A 10,830-nucleotide genomic window follows, 5' to 3' on the forward strand; every position below is an offset into this window, starting at 1 on the left:
GATCGGGCACCAGTCACGGCCTACGGGGTTGGGTCGTGACAATAAGCTTCATTACCAAGTGGGTGGAATTGGCCGAAATATGCTCTAAGGTAACTGTGGACCTTGTATTCCCCCGCCGCATAATTTGTTACCGTTTTTCTCATTCTCTCGAAGCACTTGACAACATGAGAACACAGCATGTGGTACATTTGCCACTTACCACAAGTGCATGTTCTTGTTGCTTCATAAACGGTATGCACGTTTCCGCCCTTACCGTTGTAATAACCCGTCCTAACTTCATACATATGTTGAATTGGGTCATACTCGATCATTTGGTGACGCTCATATTTTTTTCTATAATGCTCCATAGTTTTGAAGGGCTTTGGCATTCATGTCCCGCGGTCGGCTAATATCGCTCCGCACCGCTTGTCCTAACAACAAATCGCTCCACCACCGCTTGAAAGTCATTCTCACCATTGCGGTGACGGTAGTCCTCGAGCGTATTTCGCCAAGCCATTGAAAGACTCTGAGCTGTTTGTTATGAGCATGCCCCATCTTTTTCCTCCATCAGCATGAAGCGTCCATTTTTCAACATCGAGTTTCATCAACCAAATGTATGCGGGTTCACTCACTGCCCTGATCAGATCCATTTTTGCAGCCTATTTTCGTTGTTGATGCTCCATCGCAGCCTCCCACATCAATTTGTTTAGAGTGCCATTGTGAAACGTTGATTGCAAATTTTCCTTCAAGTGCCTTAAACAATAAATACGGTAAACAAAAGGAGGTCGCCACCCCGGTAAATTATCCATATTGTGCAATATGCTTTATGACGATCGAAAGCACGTATATGCTCGTACGATCCTTAATAACATGAGTTTTCAAATGGGTCAAAAAGATCCCCCATGTGTCGTTGCTCTCATTAGCGGCAATTGCGAAAGCAAGAGGAAATATTGACCCATTGGCATCCATTCCTATTGCAATTAGGAGCTTGATGTCGTAGGCAACAAACACATGCTACTACACATAATAATAATATAAAAAATCCATATTTACCAATTTTCATTGTAAGCTTGATTAAATTGCTGGCTTAGATTTTCGGCGCACTCGACCACTCAAAATGTCTCCATAAGAACTAAAGTCCCCCATACGTGTTACCATGAATAGCCGGATTTGAGGGATTTCTTCCCGAGGTATCTTTTCAACATACATCTCAAGAACATTAATGAATACTAAATCACGATATTCTTCCGGCGATCCCAAATAATCACTCAAAGATTCATCATCGTTGATATTGTGCATGCCATAACGCACTACACCGTTTGATATTGTTTGTGAATATCTGCCAATTATTGAGATTCCAATCTCAGTGGGTGTAGTTTTCATTCTTTTGTGCATGTAACTGACTAGTGTTTCATAATTTAAAGTTGTTGGAATTTAACATGGGCTTTTGGTTTGATACTATAACGAATGGAGTAATTGTCCTCGACAATATCTCCATCCCAAAATAGTGAAACCTTAACAGTTGAAGCATTTTGAGACATTTTTTCAATGAAGTTTGATTTTTTTTTATGACTTGTAAGACTTAGACTTATGCAATTGATGAGTTTTTCACTCGTCAAGCCTTCATGTTAAATAGATTCCTGAAATCGTCATACGTGGTGTGTTGTCAAATCAATATTTATAGTGCGCATTAAAATGGTGCGCAATACAAAACGGTCAAATAATGCAGCAACGTATTGTCAAATCAAGCCTTTATGTGTCATAGATTCCTGAAATTGTCATGCGTGGTGTGTTGTCAAAGCAAGCTCAATCATCCGTCTTTGCATACTCCGCCGTCTCGGGGGCCTCCGTACCGGCAGTGCTCTCATAGCGCATCGTCTGAACGGTCCGTACCACATATGTTTGCAAATATTAACAATTGAATAAATTTGTAAAGTAATACATAAGACGATGGTTTAAGTTTAAGACTAATAAAACTTACCAGCGCCTCGTACGCTCCTGCAAGAGCTATATATCCTAGGCCATCTGGACGACGCCTAGAGGGGTTGCCAATAATGATGTGAGTGATCCGCACGTACCACTCTACACACGTGGATGGGAGTGACATGTCCGACCACCGCTAGGCTCACCATCCTCACATCCCAACTCGGACTCGCCGCCGCATACGGGGAGTCGCCATGCATCATCGACGCCCGCACGCTCGTCCCTCGCATAGTGGTCATGCTCCCAAACCGTAGCCGCGGGCATATTGCGTACATACCGAAGCGCCGTAATATGCGGTCGGGCGCGTGATACTCAACGATATCCATATGTATCGATGGACACCGCGACATCCGCATGTCCGACCGCCACAAAATGCCGGCAGCTCATCCAAAATATGATCATATGGCGTCCATATAAAAGCTTGTAAAAAGAATTAAACTAGTTAACAACAAAAGACTAAAATAGTAGCTATGTGGTCTAGCGTGTGGATCCAAAATATGAACATACCGTCTGCGCCGTCATGCGGTCTAGCTGATCCCTAAACGGGAGAAGGCTGTGGTGCATCTCCATACGTCGGCGTACGCCTCGCGACCATCTCCGCGCGTATGGCATCGGGACAGTAAGATAGTCAGCGGGAGGGTCAGCCGGTATGGGCTGAAAAGGTCTCAACCTAGTCCACACCCATATCTGATATAGTCATTTAAAAAAAAAATTATTAGTCGTCGTTTTAAAAAATATATATTTTGTGTTTAATTACACACACTTAAATATATTACCTGAAGGAGCGAGCAAATGCGGGGACCTCTACCCTCGTGCCCAGAACATCGGCGAGAATCCTCGATACATGTAGCCCAAACACGGCGGCGCCCCAACTATAACATCTGTCTCGCGCGAGATCGTCGATATACCGAAGATGCCTCAAGCTCATGCGGAACTGAAGTGTTCGGGAATGGGATGGCCGAGAATATGATAGTGAGTAGGTATAGACGCGCACGTCGGTCAACATCGGGAGGGCGTGTCCTCTCCAATCGGATCCGCATGTCCGCGAGGCGCAAGTGAGCGTGGGCCGACAACAAAAAGCCGCGGCCGGAAATATGACCGTTCGGAGCGCGAAACCGGGTGAGCCTAATCAACTCATCCCAATAAGGCGGCGACGGGAGGCTCCTCAATATACAATGGGCGTCCATCAACACCGCGCGCCCATAAATGACCTCCACATCACGAAGGGTAATGGTAGCCTCGGCCGTGCGAGAGATGAAATGCGTGCGTCTCCGGTCGCCACCTCTCAATCAATGCCGTCACTAGTGACCTATCGTCTTCGCACCCGACCAACTTCGACGCGCCGATAGATACCGCCCCGACGTAGTATATCCGGGACACGAGGATGTGGGGGGCGGCGCCTAAGATCTCCCGTGCCGAGTCCCCCTAATCGGGTACGGACCTGAGACTCAGGCTGCCGGTCGGATGGCCATATATGTTGCGACCTATGCTCGGGCTGAAGATACAGTAACTCTCGGTCGAAGGGCCCCGGATCAAGAGGGTGGTGATCCATCTATTTTACGCATTTTAAATCAATCATTAAGTAGTATTAGTATTAGTTATGTAATCTTTTATCGAAAATTTTATTAAGGATTGTGGTGACCCATCTGTTTTACGTATTTTAAATAAATCATTAATAAGTAATATTAGTTATGTAATCTTTTATAGAAAATTATATTAAGGGTTTTCAATCCTAAGCTACGGGTTATGAATCCTAAACTAAGGGTTTTCAATCCTAAAATATAAAGATAAGTCAAATAATTAACAATTAGTTAGCATACAATTAGTATAAATAATTAATAAATAAACAACTAACTAACTAATCAAATAATTAACAAGTTATTATCATATATTTAATAAATAAATAATTAAGTAACTAATCAAAAAATTAATAAATTATTATCGTATATTTAACAATTAAATAATTAATTAACTAATGAAACAATTAAGAAATTATTAACAAATAAACAATTGGCTTAACAAAAACTAAATAAATAATTAGCCAGTCTAACAATTGAAATAGCTAGTCTAACAATTAACAAATACTTAAGTCGCTAATCGAAAATTAACAAATACTAAATAAACAAGCAATAAATAATTAACTAATTAACAATGGATAAACAAATTTAAAAAAAAGGGAAAAATGGGCAGTCCCAACAGTGGTACGGACTGCCCAAAAACGCAAAAAAAAAAAATGCGCAAAACGAGTAATCCATCACAGTAATACAATGACCATGCTTAGGGTAATAATATATTTAATAATGTAATAGAAAATTCGTAGTGAAATACCTAGATTGAAGCTTTTTTTGAGTTTTTGAAATGTGTTCTACGCCTCTATTCCGAAATCCAACCTTAGAAACTTGTTTTACACGATATCACAAGAATATTGAGTTTTGGATTGAAAAATAACGAAATTACCGTTTTAAGGGGGTGGGACCACCGAAATGGGGCTTTAATGGCGGTGGGGAAGGGAGCAAGTCGGGTGCGGTGGGGAAGATGGGGTCGTATATATTGACTTATTCATGCACAAAATGTGTGAAACGTGTGTGGAAAGCTTGTGTTTTGCAGTTTAGTCCTTTCACGCACGAATTTCGTGCGTGACTACTACTAATGTATTTTTTTTTTTTTTGTACTAGTTTGGTTCAACTTTTTATTTTTTGTGCTACTTAAGTCACGGATTCCTAGTTATATAGGGTTCTCAATCGATCTTCACTTCAAACTGTTCAACTTTTACTTAGGTTGGTGAGGTTGGTGAGCTTTTCCAAAAATTTAGCAAGTGATTCTGTGTAGTCAACCTGGGCTACTTTCTTGGCAATTACATGTTAGACTCTACTGCATAATCTTTCATTTCATGACTGAAGATTGAGAACCCAAATATATAGCTAGGCCTAGCACCTCTTCATTTTTCAGGCACTACAAAAATTAAAGGCTTAATGCATATACGGCCCCCTAAATTTGTCTTTTTATTTTATTTTTATTTTGGCATTTCAACTAAGTGTTGTTTCTATTGAATCCCTGAACTTGGTCTCAAGTGTGTCTATCAAACACAATCCTATTTACATAACATATATGGTGAGTTTTAAATTTTTTTAGCCTTGCGCGTGAATGTCAGTCACATCCTATGGGGAAAATCCAACCAATTAAAACATCCCAACCATTTTAATTATACACATCAGATGTTAAGTTTTGATTTTGATTTTTTAGTTTTCAGTTTAGTTTCTAGTTTTGGTTTCCTATTTTTCAGTTTTTATTTTCCAGTTTTAGATTTTTATTATCCAGTTTTGGTTTCTTATTTTTCAGTTTTAGTTTTTAGTTTTCATTTTCAATTTTAGTTTCCAATTTTGATTTCTTATTTTCCAGTTTTGCTATTTGATTGGTTTAAGTGGTGGTTCTTCACTTGTATAACACAATAGCACACTTCTTCCTATCTGATGTGTATAATTAAAATAGGTGGAGTGTTTTAATTGGTTGAATTTTTCACGTAGGTTGCGAGGCTAAAAAAAAAAATGAAACTCACCATATATACTATTATATAAGTCGGATTGTGTTTGATAGACACACTTGAGGCCAAGTTCAAGGGTTCAATAGGAACAACACTTAGTTGAAGTGTCAAAATGAAAAAAAGGGACAAGTTTAGGGGGTTGCATATGCATTAAGCCAAAATTAAATTACCACCATTATTTCACATTTGTCACCTTTATATTAACTTAAATCGAAAAAAAAAAGGTTAGAGCTAAAGTTCGTTCCTTTGCTGCTTTTTAACCAGTCATTTTTATCGGGTATAAGATATGGGTTAAGTTAAATGGGTTTGATGAATATGAGTTAAATAGGTTTATTAATTAAAAAAAAAGGGCTTTAAAATGACATAACATGCCTAGTAGGAGAGATAAGGCTTTTGTGGTGTTTTGTATTTTTTGGCTCATTTTCCAATAATTAAAAAAAAAAAAAAAGAGAAAAGGTGCAATTATACCCCTCAACTTTGCGATTTAGAGCAGATATATCCTCCTATCATAAAAGTGGTGTAAATATACTCCTGCCGTTACAAAATGGTGCAACTATACCTTTTTTGTTGACGGAAGTTTTTTAAAAATCATTTAGTTTAATTTTTAATTAAAAAAAATATCATGTGGCTTTAAAAAAAAAGTCTACTCATTTTTTTTGAGTAGAATTTTTTTTTTAAAGCCACATAATAATTTTTTTCTGGTAGGTCGGGTGTGGTTCGTTTAAAAAAATGGGTAGACTTATTTTTTCAAAGCCACAAAGATATTTTTTTAAATGAACCAGACCCGACCACCAAAAAAAAATTACAATGTGGCATTAGAAAAATATGTCTACTAAAGAAAAATAGGTAGACTTTTTTTTTAAAGCCACATGACATTTTTTTAATTAAAAAATAAGCTAAATAATTTTTTAAAAAAATGTCGTTAGCGAAAAGGATATATTTGCATTATTTGTGTAAGGACAGGGATATATTTGCATCATTTTGTACCCGCAAGATACATCACTTTTTTAACGGTATATATCTGCTCTAAATCGCAAAGTTGAGGGGTATATTTGCACCTTTGCCCAAAAAAGAATCAAGGGTCAATACGCAAATAGGACAAACATTGAGGCTATTTTTGTAAATAAGTGGGCCTTGATTGGGACTTGCACCGCCCCTTGAAAGGCTGCTATAGATCCAAAGTTGTACTTAAAAGTCGAATGTCGTGTTGAATAAAGGTTGCTCAATTAGAAATTGAAATAATCACTAGGCTTTAGGACAATATGGTTGAAGTTAAGAAAAGAATATTCAAAGTTAAATTTAAGAAAAGAGTATCAGAAAATTGAAATCAGAAGAAAATTCCCGAAAGTTAAGTAACGTGTAGATATGAATTTCACTTTTAGACAAAACATTAGAAGATTTGTGAGTGAAAATCGTTATTTCACTATTAGCAATATTTTAAATACTGAAGTTCAGTATTTATAAATACCAGTTGTTGAACCAAATGTTTACTTTTGAAATATCGAAATAATGTTTGAAAAACAAATGAAGAGAATTATTGTACATCCTCTGTTCTTTTTTCTACGTATTCTTTATATTAAAAATTGATGTTTATTTATTTATTTGAGCAAATTAAGAGAAACTTATTATTTTCTTTAAAAATTACTCTTATTATTAAGCAACTACATAATGTACTAGTACTACAACTTAAAATTTCAAAGAATAATTAATAAGGATAATTTAGTAAAACAAACCCATAATAAATAACTTCTTAAGGGAAGTGTCAGGACAATAAGAGCCAAGTAAAAAGAATCAAAGGGAATGATTTTTATCTTCATTAATTGAAAATGGAATTATCAAGATCATAAGAATATTTTTTTATACAAACTTCAAAATTTCCCGAAAAATAATATACTCATTTAAATTGTTGTCCTTATTTTATAATGCAACAACAATTACGTCGCAAGTTAAGTACGATTCTTGTCGACCTCTCCACTAAATTTAGTCTCATTTTAGACCAGTCCTTACTTTATGTTACAATATGGAGGTAAAATGATAAAGGAAGTAATTATTAAAGAAAGATTTTTCAATTGAAGTAACTTTATGTACTTCAATAAAGACTCCCAAACTTACTTTTATTTGTTAAACAAGTGGTTTAACTTTAATTTCTTTTTCTATCTTCATAGGGCTTTAATGCTTTTGGAGTAGCTTGTAAGTACCTAACCTCTTTCTACATGTAGTCTTCAGCTATTGGCTCTTTGATGACACACTACATATGGGTCCAAAAAAGTAAACATGGAAAACTTTGATGACTTAACATCTTTATCTGTTCTTTTTTTTTCCTCTCACTCCAAAATAGACCTGAATTTGGTAATAGAGAATGGAATGATGAATGAGAAAGTGAATGAAAGTTACTTTCTCTTTTTTGTTTATGGTATGAGAATTGAGAAAGAAAGTGGGCATGATGAAAACATGTCCTTTTCTATCTTTTCTCTTTTAGTTTCTCTTTTTTGTTTTTGTTTTTGTCCAAGTGATGCTAATGGCTTTGTTTTGTTTTGTTTTTCTGTTAGAGCTATGACCCTAAACTAGGGCATATTTAGAAGATAGAAGAGATCTTCAACTTCTTGATGCTTCACCATTTATTATAGATGAAGTAAAATAAAGGGTTGTTTGGTTTGAAGAATAAATGATTTAATCTCGACAAAAAATTAAAAAAAACTCTGAATTACTTATAGAGCATTTGCTTTTGGTATAAAATTGTATGCTAATAAAATCTCCACATGACTAATGCAAGATTATAAGATTTAATACTGAAAATCCGACATTATTATACTAATAAGGGTATAACTTATGCTAGAATCAAAATTTATCACTGTATACAGGATAACATGTGAAATAAGATCATGCATAGTTAAATATGGAAAATGTTTGCCTGAGTTGAATTTAAATGATGAAATATGATCATTGAGAATACATAAGTCAGCCCCAACTTATTTAGGACTAAAGCTTAGTTATAGTAGTATAGTTTAATATTGAAAACCTAATGTCATATTACTAAAAGGACATAACTTATGCTAGAATCAACAACAACAACGTACTCAGTGTAATCCACAGGTAAGGTCTTGGAGGATAGAGCGTACGCAGACCTAATTCCTGTCTTAGGAGGTAGAGAGGCTGAAATATAAAATAATAGTACACATATTAACAAGACGTGAATAAGAGTCTCTTAACATAAAAATATTATTAAGTTGAGCAATCCCTATAGAACATCCTGATTCATTATTCAACATAGGGGTGTACAAAGAGAACCGACAAACTGCACCAAACCGATAAATCGAGTCAAACCGAGAAAATTTTCGACTAGTGGTTTGGTTTGACTTAGTTTGGTGTTGGAAAAAAAAAACCCGACCATAATTGGTTTGGTTTGGTTTGGTTTTAGCTAAAAAAAAAATTCAAACCGAACCAAACCAACCCGACATTATATGTATTCAATTTTTAAAATATTTTATACATAAAAATATTTATTTGTAATGTAATTTATAAATATTTCTTAATTTTTTTTCATAGTTTTCTCTTTTGTCATATTATTTCAAGCTTGAACTTAGAATTTTGAATGTCAATAAGTTTTATATCCCATGGATGTTAGTAGCTCAAATAAAGTCCAAACCAAAACTAACTTAACACTAATGCTAACAAAAGAAATTCAATTCTAACTAACAAAAACAATTCAATTCTAACACTAGGAATGACAATAATGTCGGATATCTATTATTTAGTTTTTGCATAATTGGTTTAGAGAGTGAAAATACATAACTTAATTTTTTTTGCTTTGTCATGTAATTAAACTTATTAGCCGTACTTATTTTAGCAGGACTTCGTATTTTTAGATTATGGTCATTTTCTTTATGGCTTAGTAATTAGCAATATTTATTCTTAACCGACTTTATTATCTTTTTTGTTCAATATTTTAATACAATATCATCACTCATCTCACATTTTGTGTAATTTTCTTTAAAAACATCTTAATTATATAGTTGTATTTTACTAGGACTAAAGAAATAGTTGAAGTAAAAGTTATATGTTTTGTATGAAAACTTTTCCGAAAAAAAATCCGAAAAACCCAAATTTATTGATTTGATTTGGTTTATAAATTTAAAAAGGGAAAACTACGTATATATATACATATTAAGGAGAAATATTTACGAAACGTGATGATAGTTTTCCTTATTTACAAAACATAAAGAATAATTACAAAACTTGACAGTGTATGAATACTGTATGAAGTCAAGTATATTGAGTCTAGAAAATTTTATTTTCTCTGCAAAGTGTATGATTAGTTTATGAATACAGTACGTATATTCATATAACTTTCATACACGATTTACACATATTTTTCATGCTCACCGGAAAATAGTCAAATCTGGTCGTGTTTGTCTCTTCCGGCATTTCGCCATTGAAGCAACACCGTTAACAGCACCACGCCGCCACCCCCGCTATCCTCTTCCCTCTGCCACCAGATATCCGGCGTTGCTCCGACTTTTCGCCGTTAACAGCACCACGCCGAAGTGTATGAATACAGTACGTATATTCATACAACTTTCATACACGATTCACACATATTTTCATGCTCACTGGAAATATTTAGATCTGGCCGTGTTTGTCTATTCCGGCGTTTCGCCGTTGAAGCAATGTCGTTAGCAGCACCACGCCACCACCCCGGCTATCCTCTTCCCTCCGCCACCAGATCTGGCTGGTTCTCTGCCAAAGCTCCGGTGGATTCCACCGTCGGAGGATGGACGAAACCCTCGCCAGCGGAAAGACCATTAGCGGTGGTACCATTTGGGTGTTGGAATGGTTTTTTTGGGTAAAATGTGTATTTGTATAGGTTTTGTGATGTTATGTTTTGTAAATAGAAAACTATCGTCGCGTTTCGTAAACATTTGTCCTTAATATGTATATATACGTAGTTTACCCATTTAAAAACCCAACGCAATTGGTTTGATTTGGTATTTGAAAAATTCAAACCAACCCGGTCCATGTACACCCCTAATTCAACATATAACAATCCATGCATTATTACTCACTAGATAACAATCCATGCATTATTACTCACTAGATAACAATCCTTGCACTATTAGTCACCGCATCACAAGCTTTGCATTACAATTTCTTGATTATAAATCAAAGGATCGCTAAAAAGAGGGGAAAATATTACTAGAGAAAAATGTCTCGAACCGTGTGCCGCTGCCCTTGAGGATTTCTTGATGATCAAATACAAAAAGTTGCTGGAGAAAATTTCTGATCAACCAAGTAACATAAGCACTTTATTGCAGAATACCAGTGCTTAA

The sequence above is a fragment of the Lycium ferocissimum genome, unplaced genomic scaffold (assembly GCF_029784015.1).
Source record: "Lycium ferocissimum isolate CSIRO_LF1 unplaced genomic scaffold, AGI_CSIRO_Lferr_CH_V1 ctg3695, whole genome shotgun sequence".
Classification (NCBI taxonomy): domain Eukaryota; kingdom Viridiplantae; phylum Streptophyta; class Magnoliopsida; order Solanales; family Solanaceae; genus Lycium; species Lycium ferocissimum.